Below are 23,593 nucleotides of genomic sequence, written 5' to 3'. Positions count from 1 at the left end.
AAAAGCAAAAAGCAGAACGGTCGACATTCATGAAAGTGACCTAGGCGATGCTCTGTTAAGATCAATTCAATACAAGACAAAGGAAATAAAAAGAAAAGCTAGAAAGGGAAGAGGGGGCAGCGCTGGCAGATTTTTCGCGAGTGGATGAGGTTGCGCCAGGCCTGGGTGGGGCCTTTGTCAAAAGGGATCCACGGGCTGTTGACGCCGTCCAGTGGGCGACCGAGCGTGGCGACTTTCTCGGTGGGGGCGCCGTTGTCTCGCCGCCAGACAGATCACCGTACTCGAGCCGACAGCCTCGGCACCGACGATTGGCGGTTGTGTCTAGAGTGCGGGTCATCGGAACGCAGGCTCTCTGTGGCTCTCGCAGAGTGGCTGTTGCAAGGTACTCACGTTTCGCAGGAATTAGGGTTCTCCTTTGAAATTTGGCCGCGGCTGCGCTTCTTTCCGACGTGCTGGATTGTAGCGGCTGATCTCACCACCAAACAGAGGCAATCTTAAAGTATCTTAGCAGTTGCGCACGGCCGATGTGCGCGAACGCAAGTGCCCTCGGCATTTACTACAAGCCTGAGTTTAGTCGCATGGAACTGTGATCCCGAGGGTTGATCTGAGAGGTATTACACTGTCACATAGCTCGTGTGAACCTCGCGCATTTAATGGTAATGCTACCAAGAAGCGTAAATTTAAGTATGTTGAATTGCGTAGCCCCGCACATTGACGGCGTGCCTTGCAAGGCTAGAATGACCTGCAGCTATCCCGATCCTTCGCTTTCAATTTTTTTTTGTAGATGCAGAAATACACAGCTATGGCCAGAAAGCAAAGTGAATGTTTTACCGGATCTCTTAGCGTGGACGAGTTGAACTGCGCACCTCCGCGTTGCAGCCACAACCGCTATTTGAAATCTGCTTTGAGTCGGTGTAGTCTTCTGACCAGCACCGTGTACTTGGGCCTTCGGGTAGCGCTGGTTAATTGTGCCTGGCGTGCAATGATAGTACTCTTAGTCTTCCTTCGGGTCACTAGGCTTGGCCAGACGCTATGTGTGTGTGCTTGTGTATGTGATACGCGTGCGTAATATGCATAATTAAGTAATTTCCTGTAATATGTCTGTCATCTGGAGTAGCACTCTAGGTGTATATGGCCATGCAAAGATCACCAGAATTCAATAAAAGAGATCTCTCTTACCGTATTTAACAATTTTCACACAGTTTGAACTTTCATTCAGTCAGTTGCAGAAACCGCTCATTGTTACGCAGAACCTACGCTAAACAAGGTTCACAAGTTTTGGTGGAAGAGACGCTCATTTTTGTCACAACTTAAACCTGCGTTTATTCGATATCACAAACAAACATCTTCGTTAAGTTCTTTGGCCATCAAGGAGGGTACGATGCCGCAGTATGATGGTTTGACAAAATGGCTTGCTGGTTGGGTACGTTGTATATGATCATTTCCCTCAGAGGTCAATGGAACTATAAAGGAAGAAAGGTGTGCCGCCTCGGGTCCTGAGTAGAGGCCTTAGAGAGGTTGCTTTCCACAGTCTGCACATAACGTCCAGTATGCTGATCAGTTCGCTCGAGGTAACAGTAGGCTACGCCTACACATCATTCGGCATGCCAAATTTCCTACCTACCCCCACATAATTTGTTATTCGTCCAGGTCATTGCAGTCGTCATTCCAACTCTGGCCATATTTAAATGACGAAAAAAAAGAGAGAAAACCGGTCGTGATCGACCAAGCCGAGGAGGCCTCGGCTATGGTTTTTCCCGTTGTATAAATTGCATAAAGAAAGGGGACGTAGTAGAAATCGATATTCGCACCAGTTATATCGAGAAAACAACGAAAACAAGCTAAGCAGAGGCACATGCAATCAGGTGAGGAGGTTAAGATAGGTGGGCTTGCTTCAATCGGGGCTTGTGTACAGCGATATTTTTACAAGCAAAATCAGCAATTTGAGCAAGCACGAAAGCTTCGTGATTTCTTGGACACTGCAGTCGAATCTGTACTGCGTTGAATCGATAGCCAAGCCCAAATGACAAAGAGAGAGTTACAGCACAGGCACGCCTGTACAGAGCGTAATAAAATAAATCAGGGGTAGGCTGAGAGGCTTTGTGAAGTCGAGGACACACGAAGAGAACGAGTGCGCTTGTAGGGGCACAGCTTTGACTCAGAAACGTTAGTACATAATTGAATCGATGGTTCGTGCCCGATCTGACTGCCGTATACTTCGAGATACTTTGCAACCAAATTGGCCGAAATATATTTCGATCGCACGTAGGTCCGGCTGTTGCCGCGGATGCATTACCACATGCATTGCGAAAGTATGAAGGTTCAGCGCATTCAGCAAACAAAACTTACGCCAGGCGTGATATTACTGAGCCACATATCGTTCGTTTTTTTTTCCCACCTTCCGCCTAATTTCTTTAGACATGCACGCTATGACTGAGAGGCAGAGACGGGTTAAGTTCACTACGTGCATCTGAAAAGCATGATTGATTCCTAATTATATATGCGTACCTACTGTGCCAATTAATTTTATTCAGGACCACGTAGGTGGGGTGGTTATTGCCTTCTGGATCAGTAGAGTGCCTTCTTTTCTATACATGTATAATACCTCAATGGCCTGTGAGTTACATCGCATGAGTGTAGGTACAGGAACAACGATAACAGTGACAATGATGAGCACAGTAGTGGATTTACAATAGCGGATTTGAAGCCAGCAGGGTTGGTAATTGAAGCAATATGGTTGAGAAGGTCGTTGCACTCACACACAATACGTATAAAAAGGGATGTTGGAACGTTATGGTTTGGAGACTTGCCATGACGACGGCATTCTGGTGGGGTAGCGCGGGACACCCGATGGACGAGTACGATGAGATCGTTGTTAGGCCATAGTTAATTAAAAAAAAGAAACGCGGGAAAGATTTAGTTGAGACATCATGCGAAGTTCGGCACGGGCGGGTAAATCAAGTTGCGATTGTAGTGCCGGGAATCAGGAGTTATAAGAATAATTACCTAGTAGGAAACTAGTAGTACGTTTCTGGATTGATTCGAGTGTTTCAATTAGGTTTAGTTCAATACTTCTTATAGACTACGTCTTATAGTTTAATGTTATAGACTGCTCGTTAAAATAGTGTCTCGGTCATAAAATGAACTCTTGCGAGGGCACAAATATAAAAAACCGCCATTCGACTTCAACGGCGCTTATCTCCTATGAAGGGTACCGTAATGCTCGTGTCGATGCTGTAAGATTCTTTCTTCCTACAGAGGTGGGTCATCCAACGGTTGAGCACGATGGCGAGTGGTTGTCTCAATACAGGATACTGCAGGCACTGACATAGTCTATGACATATGGTTTCCTCGTCACCAATGTGGTCACTGTCTGTGGTGTCGGCCATACCTACGCGAATTAGTATTATCATTATCATTATTATCATTTGATTTGAAAACATACATACATGTGAAGGAAAGGGAAAGCGAGAAGCAGCCTGGCAACAGCCGCCGGAAGGGGCGCAACGCCTGCCTGCTCTTCAGAAAGGAGCAGACAGAAACATATAAATTGAAGATAGGAAGGAGGAGAGGAAATAAAGAGCAAGATGACAAATCTCAGAGAATAAAATAGCGCACACAGTACCGGTCGCATCCAGTAGCGCCAGTCACTGCAGGTCGCGCTACTAAAGAATGCTAAATAGAAGAAATCGTCTCTGCGTTACAAACGGGAACCTAAATTCGTTATTCTGGAAAAGTAAGGAGAGCGCGATGAGCCTGATCGCGTCGAGACGTAATACCACTGGGGTACAAACATTCGTCGAGTGTCGTACACCGCAGGCCCAACACTAGCGACATGCGCTGCTCACTGAAAGAGGGACACTTGATTATCAAGTGCTGAAGCGTCTCGCAGCAGCTGCAAGAGGTACATGATAGACTGCAAAAGTTCCTTGTCCGTATAAACGTTCGGACACGTTCACACAACCAACCCTCAGCTTCAGTATTTGCGCTCTAGCACGGCGAGCAAGCCTCGACTGCGAACACAGGGCGGGAACGTTCGATTTGCGACGCGCTGGTGTGGATGCTGCTTGAGTAGGTGGCGACGAATCAGCAGACGAGTGTCGACAAGCTTGCGCAAAATTTCAGGGCCGGCACATTCTTTATGAGCGCAAGCTGACGCCAGCCAATCGTGCAAGCATTGGGGCCACTGCCCAAACAAAAGGGCCGCGTTTTTTCGGAGCAGTCTGGATGGAAACGGAAGTCTTAAGGTAGGATTTGTTGTATCTAGACGGACATGTGTAAAGTATGGTCTACCATTCTCAGATATGATTCATTGACGTGCAAAAAGTGTTTTTGCAACGTCCGTTCTAGATAAGCGGGATTAGTATGTGGTGGTCTTCTGCATGGCCTAAACGAGCAGCTTCTTCTGTGCATTTATTGCTGATACAACCACAGCCATTAGGTAGTCATTGCAAATTGACTAGCTCTCCTTTATCACTGTGGCAGTGTGGGGTCTATGTAATGTCAAGCAGCAGCTGTTCATGTTTACGGTTCCACAGCGTTGAAACTAAACACTGTAGTAAGGCCTTAGAGCCGCATTTAAATCGAGCATTTGCGTAATTGTTCATCATCAATAAAACGCCGCCCGATACGAACGGCCGCAAGTTTCATTGCTGTCAATGTTTTCGAGTTACAGGCTTTGAACTTGATGGTGATTGCGATTCATTTAGAAATACATGTTTTTGCAGCAATGTAATAAAAGATGATGATGTCATAGGGACAATACATTCTTCTAAATGATTATACTGTTGTATGGTTGGGGGTACGAAAACATTATTGAGAACATCACTATTGAAAACATCATTATGCTGGCATACTTCCCGGACATGCTGTATTCGCCTACACATATAAGAGGGGATACTTTAGGTGTTCTTGTTTATTTACTCCTGGTCTGTTATCTAAAATATTGTAGAAGTATGAAAGCAGCATTTATGTGAGAACAATAGCGAGAGCATATATCGGCTTTTTACTGCGCAAAGGTAAACAATTGTGGGGTGTTTAGCTCTCTTCAACCGTCTTTCAGTTCCTGGCTTGCATTTTTAAGATGTGTTTCCTGTCGTGTGGTATGAAGAACTTTATTGAGTCCTGAAGGTCAACCCTGGGTTGACGCGGGCCGCTCCCACGTTGAGACTGTCAGGTCGAGCCCTTCAGCCACATCGCGGGCCTTCTGGACAGCCCGTAATCGGCCGGAAAGTGATTCACTGTGTAGCATTTGCCGCTACCATTCTTGTTCCTTGTCACAGTCTGTGAAGACCACGGGGCACTGCCAAAGCATGTGGTCAAGAGTAATGATGTCATTGCACTTATTACAATTGCTTTGAATTTCCCTCACCGCATAGATTTTGTTAAAAAATCGGGATTTATTAGATTCAACGAAGACAATGAAGATCTTAGGGGCGCGCTAGGACTGCAGGAAAGATGGTAAGTTCATCTTCACAGACACACACACACACACACACGCACGCACAAGCACACACACACACGCACGCACGCACAAGCACGCACGCATACGCACACACAGCGACAAAAAAAAGTTAGCAAAGACAATCGCTGGAAACTCTCTGGGCGTGTCATTCCGCTCCCGCCACGAGTCGTGGGTTATCAAAATGCGTGCGCCTCAAGCGAGTGCGTGTGAGCAAAGTGTACATGTGCAGGGGTGGATGAGTCCCAAGTGCGCCATTTTTCTCCGGCTCAGACGTCTAGATGTAGAAGGGGAGACGGCTCACTCGCATGCATAAGGCTACGCTAAGGCATCGATCCCTATTCTATGCGAGCCGCAATAGACGCGACCCAGCACATACGATATGCACTGTCACATTGCCAACACCACCGCAGCGACCACATCGAAGTCGCTGAAAGGAGCCTCAAAGGAACTACTACTAAAGTGAACGACCTTCTGAGCGAACGCATATCAGATGCTCGCGGTTCCCATATATTGCAGGCCACACGGATTGAAAGGGACGCCGCATTTCGAGGCTTGAGCACTAAAGGAAAATAACACGTATTCTAAAAAAACAGAGAAAAAAATCCCATCCTTTTCTGAACTAGCGTGACAAATGCGACTCGTACGACCATTCGACGTTTCGTTCGCTGCTGTCCTCTCGCTGGCGCCCTCCCCCCTCCATAACGGAGATAGCTTTCGGAAACACATTCGGTGACGTCGACGCCACCCCCTCCTGTCGTTGCAGAAATGGCTTCTGCTCGCAACGATATTTTTCGTCCACAAAGCTAGTAAACGCATCTGATCGGAAAGCGATAAGAAAATACTCCTGGCATCAGCTTTTCAGATATATGTGAAAAAGAAAGCAACCACAGGTGACCCTGTCTGATGTGCCGGCAGGGATGGCTAAAATATATTGCCGGGAAACTGTAACAAAAGCTACGACGACAGAACATTAAGAAGTCACGTAACACTTGAACGCATTTTCAGCTAGCGAAACTTCCTGTAGCTGTTCTCGCAATAAGTGATATTTCTGAGATCTTTTAAATTAGGGAGTTTTACGGGCCAGAACTACGATATCATTATGAGGCACGCCATAGTGGGGGACTCCGGATTAATTTTGATCACCTGGGGTTCTTTAACGTGCACACAATGCAGGGCACACAGGCGTTCTTGCATTTCGCCCACATCGAGATGTGGATGCCGTGGCCTGGATTGGATCCCGCGAACTCGTGCTTAGCAGTGCAACGCCATAGCCACAACACCACCATGGCGGGTATTTATGAGATGTCCGCGTCTTTAACCGCCATCGGCTATTCCTTTTCACTTAGAATCAATAAATACTACAAATGAGAACATAAAATGCCAATGTAGAAAAGAAAGCTTACAAGAACTCAAGCTTAGATCACATGAATGCAATGAAACAGGTGACGCACCAACTTTCTGTGGAGATTGCGGGATCAATTCCCCGCCACGGTGGCCGCCTTTCTATCAGAGCGAAATGCAAAAACGCCGTGTATCGCGTATTGGGTGCACGTTAAAGAGCCCCAGGTGGTCGAAATTATTTCGGAGTCCCCCACTACGGCATGCCTCATAATCAGATCGTTGTTTTTGCACGTAAAACTCAAGAATTTAATTTTAGAGTTTCTGTGACTGTTCCTTTCCAAGGTTCTCTCATGTCACGTGATAAAAAGAGAATGACGGAGAGGCAGGGAGGTGAGAAAAGTTGCAGTGGCTTAGCTCGGCTATGCCAGGATATACGTAGCGTTAGCAAAGGTTCAGCTGATTATTCTTAGCTTTCCTGGTTGTCTAGATTGTCAAGGATTAGCTTGATTGTCATGCTTACTGCTGCTCCAATGACACACACGCGGTATACGTATTATGTGGCACATGTATTCATTCCTCCTAGGCTCAACCGCTAATTGCCAGGCAACTACTTCGGGATCCGATGAGTCAAGCTTCTCCGTTCTTCTGCGCTGTTGAGCAGCATTTGCGCTCTCCTTCTCCATGGCTATACCACACTGGCAAACGCCAGTCAGAAGCGCAGCGGCTCCAGCGCAGTGTCAGACGGCGACTGCACAGCGAGCGCGCGCCGGCGCCAGTGCGTCTACCACGGCTACGACGTCACTCCTCTGGAATGCGCAGACCGGCGGCGGTGAGTCGCGCGCGGCGGCGGCGGAGTGCGCGAGAGGTGCCGGCTCCGGTGGCTCCGGTGCGCAAGCCGTGTGACATCACTGATCCTTGCGCATGCGCAGCACGGCTCTTGATGTGCCGCGCGAAACGGGCTTGGCTAGGCCAGTGTAGCTAATGCTACAAAAGGAAATTGTCCTCTTTACTGCCCTGAACAAAGGAAAAATGAAAATGGGTTTGGTAACAAAGAAGAAAAAATGATTAGTAGAAAAACATAGATCGACGCACGAAATTGGATGTAGAACACATTACTTTCAGAGCTAACCTCGCGTTCTGATGGATTGTAGGCAGCGAACTAGCGTAGGTAGTAGTTTATTTCATCATAAGCGCCCCTTGTGTCCCCTTTGCTAATGTCTTCTGTTCTCGCAGTGGCCTTCTGAGGCCACGGCTAGAATGCCGCTCTAATTCCAATCCACCAGCAAACTTCGCTACGGAGTCGGCAGGAATGGCTTCGAATTCCATCTGCAGAACTGAATTATTGCACAGCAGGAGCTATCGTTTTACTGCCGTGTCACTATCTGCGGTCGGGACATTTTTAACAGTGGAGCTGTTTAAGCTCTTGGTTAGGCCGCGTAGTGCGCGCAAATAACTGTGCCTGCCAATGACGTCACCACGCGTTGCCTAGCAACCACCTCGGGGAGCAGCGTGTGCTTCGCCTGCTCTCCGCGCCATGCACAGGTTGCCTTGACATGGGACGTTAAGGAGAGGGAAGGAGATCATGCGCGCGGCGAGCGTTATACTCGAAAGTGAGAAAGAGAAAATGAGAGCGAGAGAAAGATAAGAGAACGAAATTGTAGCAGCACCAACGAGGCAACGCGCCGAGCTGCTGCCGACGCCGTCCGCGTTCCCCCATTTCCCTGCGTTCGCTTCGAACGCGCTCGGTGTCCGTGACTGCAGCCGGCACCTCTGGCAGCGGCTCGGCAGGTTACGACCAGCCACGACCCGGCAAGTGTGCAGGCGCAGCTTGGCCATGACGTCACCGGGGAGATAAAGCTCGGAGCCGCCGCGACGGCGGCATAACTCTCGTTGCCGCTGTGGCGAGTACATGTACCCTTGACATGGAACGACCAAAGAAGATCCGGACGCCCGAAGAAGAAGCCGCTCATGTTGAATCGCTTCGCGCGACCAAGCGAGATGCTGCGTGTCGGTGGCGAGCTGATTCGTAATACCGTGCCTAGCAGCACTTAGCATTTCTTAGCAAAAATTAGCCAAGCCTAGTACAACCTGGAAGAAGCTAGGTCGATCACCAGCTCCGCTGTTTACTCCTGCCTTGCACCACTAGTGCAAGCTGCCCACGTTTTTTTTAGGCCTCACCGGAGAACTCTGATCCACCACTATAACGGGAGTAAAGCTTTCAATACGTGAGGCAATACGACATGACAACAAACACGATGAAAAGAGCAAGCATTCCGGTGACTCCTAGCGACCAGAAAAAGTTGCAGTGGCTTAGCTCGGCTATGCCAGGATATACGTAGCGTTAGCAAAGGTTCAGCTGATTATTCTTAGCTTTCCTGGTTGTCTCCTACGCTCAACCGCTAATTACCAGGCAACTACTTCGGGATCCGATGAGTTAAGCTTCTCCGTTGTTCTGCGCTGTTGAGCAGCATTTGCGCTCTCCTTCTCCATGGCTATACCACACTGGCAAACGCCAGTCAGAAGCGCAGCGGCTCCAGCGCAGTGTCAGACGGCGACTGCACAGCGAGCGCGCGCCGGCGCCAGTGCGTCTACCACGGCTACGACGTCACTCCTCTGGAATGCGCAGACCGGCGGCGGTGAGTCGCGCGCGGCGGCGGCGGAGTGCGCGAGAGGTGCCGGCTCCGGTGGTTCCGGTGCGCAAGCCGTGTGACATCACTGATCCTTGCGCATGCGCAGCACGGCTCTTGATGTGCCGCGCGAAACGGGCTTGGCTAGGCCAGTGTAGCTAACGCTACAAAAAATAAACGCAAAGGGATAATAAAACGACGGGAAGAAAAACTATTCTCTATGCAAGGCAAATAAGAGCAAAAAACAATGTAAACAGAAAACGCTAACCTAAGCACAATGCAGTATATAAGAAAAGCACATGCGATATAGGTCACTGTTCACCATGCAGGCTTTATAGAAAATAAAAATAATGTTAAAACAGGCCCTTTTTCGAACAGGCGGATGAACAAACAGGCACCACCGAAAATACCGCAGCGACGCCTTGCAGCTATGCAAAAATTCCTTCCACTGCCACAAAATATCAAGACAACCTGGCACTATTAGAAGAAATAAATTGAGATATAGGGATCACGGTGAATGCTATAAACAAGTAAGAGAATTGAAAGAGACGTAGAAGAGTGGTTGCGGTTTCCGAAGAAAACGTCAATTTTCTGCATTTCATATGGGGTCCACCAAGCAGCAGACGTTTCTTCTTCGAGGTTTCCGTGGCAGTTAGGTGTAAAAGTAATGCTTCGTTCCGCTTAGGCCAAATGAAAGTGACTTGAACGCTGCGCTTCTTGCTGGGAACAGTGGAGGTGCATGCTGTTTACGGATTATGTTTATTTGTATTTAAAGAAAACAGTTACAGCACCATACTACGTTTTCAGTGCAGACTTTGCAGTTGTCACCTACTCGTTCGTGGTCTTTCGTATCTACAGAGAAATATGAGTGACCGAATAGCTCACTCTGAGCAATATTTTACCGTTATTCTAGGTTTTCATAATCTCGTAAATTTAATTTGCCAACTTGTCTGATGACAGGAATACCTCGTGTACGTAAATTCGCCAGTTAAATTTCAAGGCTACATGGGCCGAGTGAACGGTTCAACGCACTCTTCAACGGCTCATCCGTCGACCCATAATGCCTTGAGACTAGATTCATGCCCTGGCATTGATGAGGAGGCGGCTTACTATCTTGTTCCAGGATCATGGGATAACGTATTTGTGCAGCACGACTAATCGCCGGCGAGGGCGGGCTCATCGTCAGCCATCAGTGGCTGTGTAATGAGTGCCTCGACAACGCGAAAGAAAAAGCACCTGTCATAGCAGGTAGCAGCTAATAAAGAAGGAATAGGCGATCATCCTCTCTTTAAAACTGATTCAGAAGTCAGACAACTGGTCGTTGTCCCTGTTGTCTCCGCAGTTGCAGCGCCGTCTCCACGAGAACGGCCGCGCAGGTGTCAAGTAACCACGACGTATTGCCCACAGCACTCAAATAAACCATAAAGCGCGCTGAGGCCGACAGCTGCCGTAACAATCCACAAAATTTGGAAACCTTGAGCCCACACGCCATTCTTTCCTGGCGAACTTCCGTCGCATAGTTTCACAGGGTCATTAGCGTTCCAGGAATCACCCACCAGCCTCGGTGGCCCCTGCTCTTACTGTCATTTGCGAAAAAATGGGAAAAATAAAAAATATTCTGCAGAGGGTTGCGGGCTACACCATTAGCAAGTGTCTCCTCTGCGAGGGGTCATTCATTCAGGGAAATGGTCTAGGAATGAAAGGGAGTGAGACATGCGTGGCCCATCGCTACCGCGTCGACAGCACTTGGTCCCAATTAAGAAGAGCCTCCTGCATAGATATGCGAGTGACGATGCGAGAACGAATTCAATTAGAGCGAATCCATCGTCAGACGCCCAGCGATAACCGAACAACGGGCAAGACATTCATGAGGGTCGCATGGCGCTGAGGGTGAAATAGAAAGGGTGTCAGAGTCTAAACAGCCGAGAGATCCCTGTTGGCCTACGCGGCCGTTCAGCCAAATTTCCCCATCGTAGGGACGGTGGCCTCTTAGATAAAACGGAGCAGCCCCTACTTTCACTTTAAGAGGCGGTGGTACTATTTTCTCATTGATAAGATAACTTGTTGTACCAAAAGCCTGTCACCGTCAATTGTGAGGCTACTTGCAAACTACTTCGCGCAATAAAAATAATTTCCCAGAACCAATACCTTAATCCTTCCATAAAGTGTCATTTTCTTTATGGAGTTCAGGTCACAATTTTCACGCACATTGTGATAAATATTGCTTCTCCCCTCGTTTCGAATCTATCCTAGAGTGCAAAAGGCGAATAGCAGATATCTGCTCGTGTAAACTTACAATAGGCAACTTATGACATCGTCAAGAACATTCAGGTTAAAGAAACTCTGGAGAAGCACGTGCAAAAACAAGGCCATGGTGCGCCTCATGTATTTCTATCATGAACATTTTACGAATATCTTCCATGTGGTCCGCTAGATCCTTTAGATAGGAACTGTGTTTCACTCATTTGCTACACTAGGCGTGAAAGTTACGCTGATGAAGCCACAAACCAAGTTTTTGTATAAATGTTTAGAGTCACGAAACATTATGGGTTGATAAAAAAGTATATATATGCTTCCTTTTAATCAATCTATTGAAAAAGGCGACAAAATAGTAACAATATATTTATTTTAGGTCAACCTCTAAGGCACACTTGCGAAGGCGTAAGAAAGTAGATACAGATGTCATAAATTATGACGAAACGGACTCTTGCAGTTGTGTATCAATAACGCCTTTTAGGGAAGATTAATGCTAGTCGTAGGACTCACCGCTTCGTCTCGCACTTCTTATGTAATATATATATATATATATATATATATATATATATATATATATATAGTGAGTCGTATGACTCTCTGCTTCGTCTCCCACTTCTATGTAATATATATATATATATATATATATATATGTGGTGCTCTGTATTTTTTGGCACCATTGCCTCATAGTATTTCTCTTTTTCAAATATTATGACAGATTCAGACGCACTGAAGCGAAGCCCAGTTTCTACACCACATTTCTAGCTGTAAAATTTTGCAGTAACCGCCGAGAGCAAGAGTACATGAAGATGTATGCGCTAGAAACTGGGGCGCTCTTTCCTTCGACTCGATAAAAACGTCTAGGGACTATTTAGGTAACCGAGCACCTCTATACACGCAGAGCATATCCTCAAGAACGAACGCCATCAGCTACACGACCCTTCTATATATATCCATAGATCATAACATATTAGCTTGTAGTCGTAGACACAAACTGCAAATATAGGGGAGAAGCAGCTGATAAAGAGGTTCCGACCATGCTTACATATGAAACCGCGCACCTAAAATGTCTGCATTGCAGCACTACAAAACATTAAAACAAAACTAGAAACACTTCATTTGCGAGAATTGAAGCAAAAAATAAAATGACCAATAAAATTCAGTCTCCAACGCACAAAATGGGTGGTGGCACTTTTTATGCCTGAGGAGACCAGTATTTACTGTCCGAAAGTTGAATTTTATGAGCGAAGTAGTTTACATTTCCATTATACTTAGATTTAGCTCCCTAAATGTGCAAAGGTTGCACCAGTGAAGCATCGATAGAGTTTTCGGGGAGGTGGCTGGCAGGCACGACCTGACAGACTACCCCCCCCCCTCCCCCCCTTCTTCCCCCCCCTTGAACGACACCTATTGTCGAATAAAGTTGTACCTACCTACCTGTCGACGTTTCTGAGCGACAGCGTCGTAAAATTATCCTTCTGTGCAGTGTACAGAATACTGGGCTTTATTGGAAGATTTTTTACCAAAGCATCGTATTCTGGGAACAGAATTTCACCGTAACGCGGGCTAAAAAACCTTGCTGGTAATTGAACGGAAACCAACAGTTTGGTCATTTCAGTAACAAAGATTATAAGATCACAGCGTATCGCCTGTAACAAGTGGCCCGAACCTGCCGAGCAGCTGCCATCGCATCGACTCACTGCGCAGATCGTAATCACGGCGAGCTTGTAAAGGAGGCACCGATCAGGTATCCCAGGCGACAAGGCAATATGTTACGGTTGAAGGCAGAGCAAAGGTGAACGAAGGAGCCCCCCCTCCTGTTTACACTGTCTTGCACCTCTTGCTCTCTATTATTCTGCCACCCCAAATACAGCGCCGTTCTTCGCCTGTCCTGGAAGATGAGAGCGCAGCCAGATTCAAGGAGGCGAAGATATGAGACGCCTTGGAAGCGGAAGGAGCCAACCTGGAAGGCGGCGCCTTGCAGGGGCATGGGGGGCATTCCGGCGTGATGCCAGGGCCAAGCTTACCCGATGCTGTCGACGCAGTCTCCCGGGGAATCTCGGGCGCGCAAACAATGAGGGCAAATATGCGGCGCCTTAACCGGGACTCTCCGTACTTCGCGTGGGTCTTCATTGTATGTCGCGATACCTCGCACCTTACCCTCACACCTCGGTTCCCTTCTCTTAGGGTTCATATGTTGAGCACCGCCGGAAGAACCAAAACGAGAGGTACGGTATAACGTGGGCGCAGGGACGCTTATTGCCGTTCTAGACGTGCACGAACGATGAGTGCCATGTTTCCGACCATTTCGTCGGTATTTTGCACATTTGTTCTCGTTCGCTGACGCATTGTTCTCTACTGACTATATCGCAAAATAAATAGCACCTCTGTAAGTGCCCGGACGTACACGTAGATTCAAGTGTGACTCTCGTTTCTAATCAGACGGTATATTTGACACTGAAACGCAGAAAAATTATAACTCGAATCTGAACGACCAGCGGTATTCTGAATGTCTAGGAGGTAAGATAAAATGTAATGCGGATTTAAAATTGCACCTTCGAGATAGCGTGCCTAACTTACCAAACAGGTAGATTACGGGAGTAAAATAACAGCCGTATATTTTTCTTTTTGACAAAACACTTCCTGCAGTGGAGCTCCGAAATGTGTTACATATTTCTCCAGCATATTTCCTTAAAAACACCGCTCAAAAACCATTTTTGACTCGTTAGTATAAATATATTTTCAGAGTTTATCTAAATAATTGATTTACAATGGTATATTTGCCTTACTAAGTATTTATGAGACTCAAGAAATGCGATGATGCCTTGTGTGTCCGCTATGCCTAGTTAGTACCCGAAATGTAAAATTGTTCGGAGCACTGCGTTGGCGAAAAAGAACACATTTTGCCAATTATAACATCTATTTTGCAGAAAAGAAATGTTCAGTGGGCGCATCTTAGTAACTCCGTCTTCGGAATAATTTTGTGGTCGGCTACTGCACGCTCTCATTGACTGCAGTGTTTGACGGTCACCACTGCGGTGTTGAAATTATTGACACAGACAACTCTCAGAGGTGCAGTAGACCTGTCGTTTGCCACTGCATGAAGGCAACTATTCTACCAAAATTGGTTAAAAATGAGTCAAATATTCTTAGCAGTAAGCTCACATTGAGTCCTCTATACATAAGTGTTGAAAAAGGGACACGCTATATTGGTAGCTTTTTTTTGCGTGATTAATCGTCTAGCAGCCATGGAAACTAAATTAGAGAGGCGTCCCCATAGACAAGCATCTACTGCTAGTTGATCTACTCATGAATAGTGACGACTGTCTGGTGGATGCATAATAGGTAGTATTGCAGCATTTCGGGCAGTGGTGGTGGGTTGTAGCAAGAGGCGGGTTTAGCCTGGCGATCGATGCCACTCCACCTGAGCGTCTATCCAAAATTAGTTGCAGTGATGGCTGCCGAAGCGAAGTGATGCTTGCATACGCCTAAGCTTTGCAAACCGCTCATGACGCATGCCGCCATGTTGTTTTTTTGTTGAGAGTAGCACATTCAACCACTCAAGAAAAATGTGATATAGCCCTCGAAACCGGTCTGACGTTCACGCAACACGCCAGCACTTAAAAACTGTTGTTTGAACAAGGGTGTTGTTTGCTCGAAGATAGCTGCAGGCAGCCCACATTAGGGACATTGTAGAATGTTTGAGATCAATATTGAGGCATTACTTGCTTCGCTGCTTCAACACTTGCTTCAATTTTTTGAAACCCAGAAGAAGCCACTTGTCTCGCCGGCGCTCAGCGAGTATGGTTTGGTCGACAAAGACAAACAAACTGCTCGCCGAGTAAAATGTTTCGATTCAGAGCACTCAGCTTCGTAAAGCAAATTTGTCTTACCGGTCGTTTCACTTCGAACTTTTTGCATGGTGTTGAATTGAACGTGCCTAGGCTACGCAGTCTAAAAACATCGATGAGAAATTCGGGCGCCGAAGACAGCAAGGAATTGTGTATAGTGTTTATTAGCTACGAGGGTATCGATTTCATTCATTTCATTTCATTTATTATACCTCAAAGGCTCCAGTTGGAGCCTTTGAGGTATAATAAATGGTATAATGAGGTATAATGAGATATATACTTTGAGGTATTCCAGTGTTATCCTGAATTGATGTGGATCGGAGTGGTGCACGGCAGTTGTAGGCAGATGGTTTCAGTCCCGTGCTGTCTTCACAAAAAATGAGTGAAGATGCGCGGTAGATTGCGCCGGGGGAGGATAAACCGCTCTGGGATGGTTTGTGCGGCTGAATAAGCGATGGACTGGTAAGATAGCTGGAACTTCGAAGGGAGCATTATAGAATTTGTGGTTAAGGCATAGCCTTGATATGTGACGTCGCAATTCAAGGTTCGTGAGGTGACCACGAGCCTTAAGCTCGGAAACGCTGAGATGGTAAGAGTACACAGAGTAAATAAAACGAGCTGCACGATTTTGTACTAATTCTAGAATATTAGATAGGTTAGATTGATGAGGGTCCCAAACAGAGCATGCGTATTCGAACTTAGCGCGAACAAATGTGAGGTAAGCTATTAGTTTCACTGATGGCGGAGCGAGTCTTAAGTTCCTACGAAGAAAACCCAAAGTGCGATTTGCAGAGTTAGCTATGTTAGCTACGTGGGTGGACCAGGAGAGATTGCTTGAAAATGTTACGCCAAGATATTTATAAGATTCAGTGGATGATATTGCGGAGTCGAAAATGATATATTGTGCTGGATGGTAATGTGGCCTGCGATGGAAAGATATTAATGAAGTTTTCTTTATATTTAAGGACATTAACCATGTGTAACACGAGGACTCGATAAGGTTTAGGTCGTTTTAAAGGGTAATATTATCTGCGTTGTTTCTATACGACGACACACGACGCAGTCATCTGCAAATACACGAATGGCAGAAGAAACATTAGCTGGGAGGTTATTATTATAAATAAGAATAAGTATGGGTCCAAGTACAGTGCCTTGCGGCACACCAGAGATTACGGGGGATCGGTTAGATGAGTGGTTATTAGCATAGACAAACTGTTGTCGATTGGTGAGAAAACTGCGAATCCAATTCAATACAGGTGTATTATGTTTAGTCGAGAAAGCTTTAGGAGTAGCCGTTGATGCGGAACTTTGTCGAATGCTTTTTCGAAGTCTGAGAACAGAGCATCAATGGGTATGTTTAAGTCAAGGCTGGAACTAATATCGTCATAAAATAAAGCTAGTGGGGTGTCGCATGAGAGGCCTGCGCGAAAGCCGTGTTGACTGGAATGAAAGAAGTTATTGCAGTCTAAGAACCTAATAATGTTTTAGTAGATCACATGTTTCATTAGTTTAGAACAGATAGTAGCAAGTGAAATAGGGCGATAACTGCTACACAAAGATGGAGGGCTTTTTTGGGTACCGGAACAACCTTACCCACTTTCCAGTCCACCGGCACCACTCTTGTTGATAGTTACTGCTGGAAAATGTGGCAGAGTATAACACTAGTAGTCGATTTCGTGTTTTTCAGCATTTTCGCGTTGATACCGTCCACGCGGCATGAGGATGAGAGTTTTAACGAGTCGATTAGTTTTGCAATGCCGTTCGCACAAAATGTGATGTCGGGCATCACGGTATGCTCGTGATAAGAAAGGGGAGGTAAATTGTCGACAGGTTCGGCAGTAAACATAGAAGAAAAAAAAAGTTGTTAAGCTGTTCGGCGGAGTCATGATCAGGAATTGGATGGTTTTGTCCGTCGCACAATGCTAAGGGTTGGGAGTGATTAGGGTTAATGATGTTCCAGAATTTTTTAGGGCTATTTTGTAACATAGCGGGCAATTTCTGTGAAAAAAAAAGTTTTTCTTTGTTTGCGAGCCTTTCGAACTCTTTTTCTATGGCATAGTAGCTACTCCACGCGCATGCGTCATTGGAGCGTTTTGCGCAACGAAACAGCCTTTTCTTTTTATTGTTCAGTAGCTTCAGTGTGACATTGAACCATGGGGACGACTTTTTTTTCGGTTACGATAATGTTGGGCACATGCTTAGAGAGCAGGTCTAGTATTTTGTTTTTGAATAGTAACCAGTTGGTCTTGACTGAACGACTGAACGCTTTGAAATGTCAGTTGGAAAAGAAGTAGCAAATTCTTCAAGCTCAGAGTTTATAGCAGAATAATTCCCCTTATCGTACAATGCTATTGTTTTAGTTATCTTTGTGGGATGCTAGAGTTTACAGGAGTGAGATGCATGAATTACTGAATGACCACTGAGCCCTGGTAAAACGTCATTTTTGATACCCTGTCGGGATCAGAGGCAAGAATAAGATCTAGAATACTTGAAGAATTGTCGCTGTAGCGTGTGGGTTCATTGATGAGTTGCGCTACTCCAAAAGTTGGGCATGAGGTGATGAAATCGCTCTCGATACCGTTTTTGGAGGCTACCTATGCTAGGTTAGTCCAGGATATTGCCGGAAAATTAAAGTCGCCGAACAGCAGTATCGGAAGATGACGATAAGATTCGGTTAGAGAGCGATGGGCCTCGTGGAATTCGGGGACAAAAAGGGGGTCACTACCAGGAGGGCGATAACAAACTCGAAATATCGTAGGGGGATAGGAAGCATTGCAGAGAACGAACATAATTTCCAAACACGAGGCTGCCTTAATTTTGGCACACTGAAGACTTTTACGACTGCCTATTAATACGCCACCACCACGTTTGTTAATGCGGTCACGTCGGAAAATATTGAAATCTGGGAAAAAATGTAGTATCTCAGAGTCGGTTATAGTAGGGTTAAGCCATGCTTCCGTGATTGCGAACAGATGTGATTCTGTTGTGTTAATTAGATTTTGATGATGGCCACTGCTGTTTTTTGATCCATAGCCGGTTCATTCAAGGCCTTCATGCGCACTCATTCGAGACAGTTTAGAGAAGCATCATGAACCATGAACGTGCACCGTAGAAGTCTAGCGTGTTTACACAAAAGGAATATTTAAATGCCACACACTTAAGTTACTGAAGCGATGACAGCCAGAGGCCCGACGACAACGACATTAAGGAGACCGTGGCCAAAGACGAGGTCACGAAGACAACCGTGCATGACGAAGACATGGAGACGACTGTGAAAACCCGCCAGCCACCATGGCGTGATTAAGACGATGGTATGACGAAGCGACATCCACGACGGTACGACATCGATGACAGCCCGACGATGACAACTTCGAAGGCAGCACGACATGTTCACCTCCAAGGGCCCTGGATAGCTAGAGACAAAGGAAGTTTTCTTTCCTAGACGACATCTGCCAGGATAAAGCGATATCGCAGGATAAGCGCGAAAATTCGGATATTGGTGGTCCACCTGGTTTTATGTTGGACTATACTTATTACAGTAGAAGAGGCGAGAGAAAACGCACTTTTTGGAGAAGAAAATATTGTACGCTACGCGAAGATAACTTTAAAGTAAAGATAAATTATTATTATTAGGAGGTCTCGCCGGCGGTTTGTAACTGTGATGCCCAGTTCTGGTTTAGTGTTGCGCACTCAAGGGCAACCTTGGTGCGAGTAATAGACAGAGCCGTTTGCACACTTATGACACAGTATCATTTGTATGGCACATATAAAAGAATAAAGAAAAAATCCGTTGAAAGATTTACAGTCACTAAGTAGTATAATGTTCCGCCCGTCAGTGACGCGGTAAATAGTAAATTCACGATGATTGTGACACACAGATCTACCCGGGCAGTTGCGTCGGCTCAGACGACGGGGTGGCAGCCGAGGGCGCGGCGGAGGACGAATCGCAAAGCCCCTTGTCGACGCTGCCTGCCACGTCAAGCTCGGTTGTGGCGACCAGCACGGTCGATGAGTGGGTTGGAGCTATGTTCTCCTGGAGACGTCGGTGAGACCAGGTGCGGAACTGCGTCAACACCGGTCGACGGAGCCCGGGTTGTGGGCCAAGGCCGTGTCCTCTCGCCTGACCGGCCAGTCCTCTCCGTGACGTCAACACCGCTCGACCGTTGACCGTCGTCCGTGAACGTCCCGGAACAGTCTGGTCCATGGGCCGTGAACGTCCCCGGGACAGTTTGGCCAGTCGTCCGTCAACGTCCCCGGGACAGTCTGGTCCGTTGTCCGTGAACGTCCCCGGGACAGTCTGGCTCCTTCGGATAGCAGGGCTGCCTCCTGGCTCCGTCTCGAGACTCACTGCGGCCGCTTCCCGAACCGGCACCGCCTCCTTGCCGCCAGCCTTTTCGAGCCCCGCATATCACGCTCTCCTTCGCCCGTGCCTCGTGCTGGCCTCTTCCTTTTCTCTTTTCTTCTCAGTTTTGCCTCTCCTTTTGTCTGCTCTTGCGTCGGTACCACAACACCACAAGTGCACGGTCGCGCGTATATTACAGTAACCATGGGACCTTCTTCTGCATGTTCAGTTGAATTGTAATCCTTTATTGTTGCATTAATAAAGATTGATTGATTGATTGATTATTTTTTGTTTTGAAAAAGTATATACACTTAAGAGGAAAGGGAAAGAGAGGGAAGGACTGGCAACTGACGCTGAAACAATTATGAAAATTTTGTGCACTATGCAAATCAATGTTATGCGAAGCATTTCGCTTGTAGCTGTCTATCTACCATCGGAATTCTATTGGCTAAAATGGTGACGTTTTGTGCATAAATTATGAATGAAATGAATCCGGCTGGTAAGGATGGTTGTATCGGCGTTTTTGCCAAGTGGATGCACGTTATGTAACATCGTTTGGGGTTCCGTAAAGTTTTACAGTGTGGTACCACATGTGCATGTTGTGTAAGCAGTTGTGCGTGTGACGCAGGCGTGTATGTGGCGATAGCGTCCGGGAAACGTCACGACGACAACGACAAGAATGGTTAACTGTACTCAGGTGACGAAATGTTACAACCGGAATTGTTACAACCTGGACCGATCTCGAAGGTTGCGCACTGTGTAAATACGGCCGATCCTGAAGGTCATGCAATGTCACATAGTGTTTCGCTAGCTGCCACTAACGAAGGAAGGCGGAAATTGGTGCTCTCTCACACGAGGGAACCAAATTGTTGGTGTTCGACGTGACACACGCGCCAACCGTCTCACAGCACCAGCTTGCGCGTAAGAAGGATTGTGCCGAGGCTACCCTTTAAAAAAAAGAAAGAAAAATCCACGCTTATCAATGCGGGCGTTTGCAGTTTTTTGCACGCTTAATCTAAGCGGGATATTTCTCCACGCTTACCGATCACGCCTACTAGGAGTGATCAACGACCCCTCTTCACGCTTAGTAAACGTGCCTGGGACCCATATTCACACGTTTATTATGGTGTTACCATTCTCCACGCTTAGACACGGCGCCTAGGGAATGGCGCCTGTGGGGGAACGGGGGATGGGGTGGTTAGCATGCCTCATCCCTCTCCCTGCTCTCTGCATGCAGCAATGCACAGGAGGCAACGAAAAAGCACCGCCCCTTGTCGGCTTGGGTCGCTATTCTGATGCGATTTTCGCTCACCAAGCTCTTCGCAGTCCTCTTCGCTAACTTCTGCTTCGCCGGCGCAGACTGTGACGTACCACGACGCTATGGCAGTGGCAGCAGGCCGGTGAAGTAGGAGCTTAATATGCAGAGAGATTGCCCGCAAGACGTTCCCACGGGTGAAACTGAAACTAATCCAGTAAGAGGGGCTTTGAAAATCCCTGGCACATTTCAACGAGGCCAAGAAATGCAAAACGTAAACAAGCCCCTCGGCATCTCCTAACGCACTAGGATGAATGCCCTCTCAACCGTGGTCTGCGGCGCCGCGTGTTCGAAGATGGCGAGCCGGGTGCAGGATAGGGACGTCAGGACAGCATTTCCCCCATAAAATTCCTTATGGTATTGCACTCTTTTCCCGATTGCTGGCTGAAAATTCCTGATAGAACTATATTTTACTGGCCTCTTTCTCTAAGAAAGGCGAATATTCTAAGCAGCGAATCAAATATGACACATTCCTGAGCTAAATAATTTATTCATAGTATTCATTTCCAGATAAAGGGTACAATGAAACGCTGGTGTTTAAAAGCAAAAGTTAGAGAGTTAAAACGTCTTCAGATCGCTGAGAAATCTCTATAGTTTCTATATGAGTTTGATTTAAATGTAAAACGCAGTGAACAAATTCTTTAATCTTGTTTGCGCCCAAGATAATTCGTTGCTTGTCCTTGGCTTTATAATTGATAGCGCAAAAAATTGGCTATATGCTGCCGAATATGCGATAATTCATCTAATAAAGGCATAGGCACATCACTATAGTGCCTTTTCTAGGGATATGCCATCGCTGATCTAAATACTTTCCTGCTCACAGTCGCAGATGAGGATCCTTGTTTCACCCCAGACAATGCAAGGTTCTATAAGGTCACTACCAGTGTCTGAAAAAAAAAAGAACAAAGTCTTAAGCACCAGAGTATGATGTGTTAGAGAGGAAAACACGTTTATTTTAGACTAAAAGCGGCAATTATTGACCGCTTGTTTTTTTCACTGCTTTAACATTGATTGCATTTCTTTTGACATTTCTGCTATCGTTCGCTCTCAAAATGTTGCAGTTTTAAAGTTTTCAGAAGTAGGCGATACGGGAAAGAGGGTCAAATCACCGCAATAATGAGAGCATGCCTCTAAAGCAACGTATGGAGGCTCAGAAAATTTCAGTATTTTTGACACGATCAGTAGGAACTTTTTCAATTTTTGTTCATTTTTATCAATCCTACTTCCAAACCATAGTTCGCTTTTAGATGCGACCTGAAAAACAGAGGGATATTGTGCAATACGCATTTAAGTGAGACACATAGCTCCAACTGATTTTAGACCATCATGCTCTCCATAAAAATAAATTTTGACAATTCGAGCACAACTGCCAACGCGTTCGAAGAAGCCATTTAATAACTTAACAAAAATGAGCTAAAAGGCGTACTTATGCTTAATTTCCAGCACAATAGAGATGGAAATTTTGACAAGAATTACTATCTACGTGAACTTGCCATGCGTGTACTCTCACTGCGGGCGTAGATGGCTTTGCAGCTCGAAATCAAGATCTGCATAAGTACATTTGCAATAGGCAGATTATATTCGTGTTCATTGAACACATTCACACTTCGCCTCTTTAAACCCCAAAAGGTAAAGTATGGGGAGCTATAATATTTTTTCGTGTCATGTATGCCTTTGTGGCCTTATTGACAGAGCACTGAGCTGCCGCACTCGGGGACTCGAATTTAAATGCCACTGCTTGGCACCCAAATTTTCTAATGAGGAATAGCTTTTGTGATTCAACCCTCTGCGTCTACTCAGCAAAGGAAAGCGCCACGAGGCACAGAACCCACAACGCTTATCTAGACGCATTTGGTCTATACGAGAGAATGTATGACGTCACAGCAAACCACTTACAACATAGCCGGCTGTGGCGCGGAAGCAGATTTGGTGCGGAAGCTACTCCGAAAACGGCACAAAAATCCCGGGGAGTACCTACAAAATGCTTTGAAAATGAAGAAACACGGTAAGAAAACAAAACTTTATTGATTGTTTCCTGCTTCAAACTCAACAGCGGCAAACTCTCATAGTAGACACCACATTTTCTACAGAACTTCATTATGATGCACCCCAACCTCTTTGTGTTGGTTATGAAAAATAATTGTTATTTATATCTCCCTCTCTCGTTCTCCACTACAATAGTGCCTATTGTGCCCTCCGCAATACATCACAGACGCCACTACTCCCAAAGCCTGTGACGCGCACAGAGCCCCGCACCAATCGCAGAGCTCCAATGCTGCGCAAAATCGCAGTGGTTACTGCGTGCGACCTTTAACTTTGCCGCCGGCACATGAGTTCACTCCCCATCAGTAGCGTTGGGCAAAGTGTTGTTTTTCTTCGCCATGTGACGACAGCGAAGCT

The sequence above is a fragment of the Dermacentor silvarum genome, chromosome 6, assembly GCF_013339745.2.
Source record: "Dermacentor silvarum isolate Dsil-2018 chromosome 6, BIME_Dsil_1.4, whole genome shotgun sequence".
NCBI lineage: Eukaryota > Metazoa > Arthropoda > Arachnida > Ixodida > Ixodidae > Dermacentor > Dermacentor silvarum.
Note: the sequence above shows the minus strand (reverse complement) of the source record.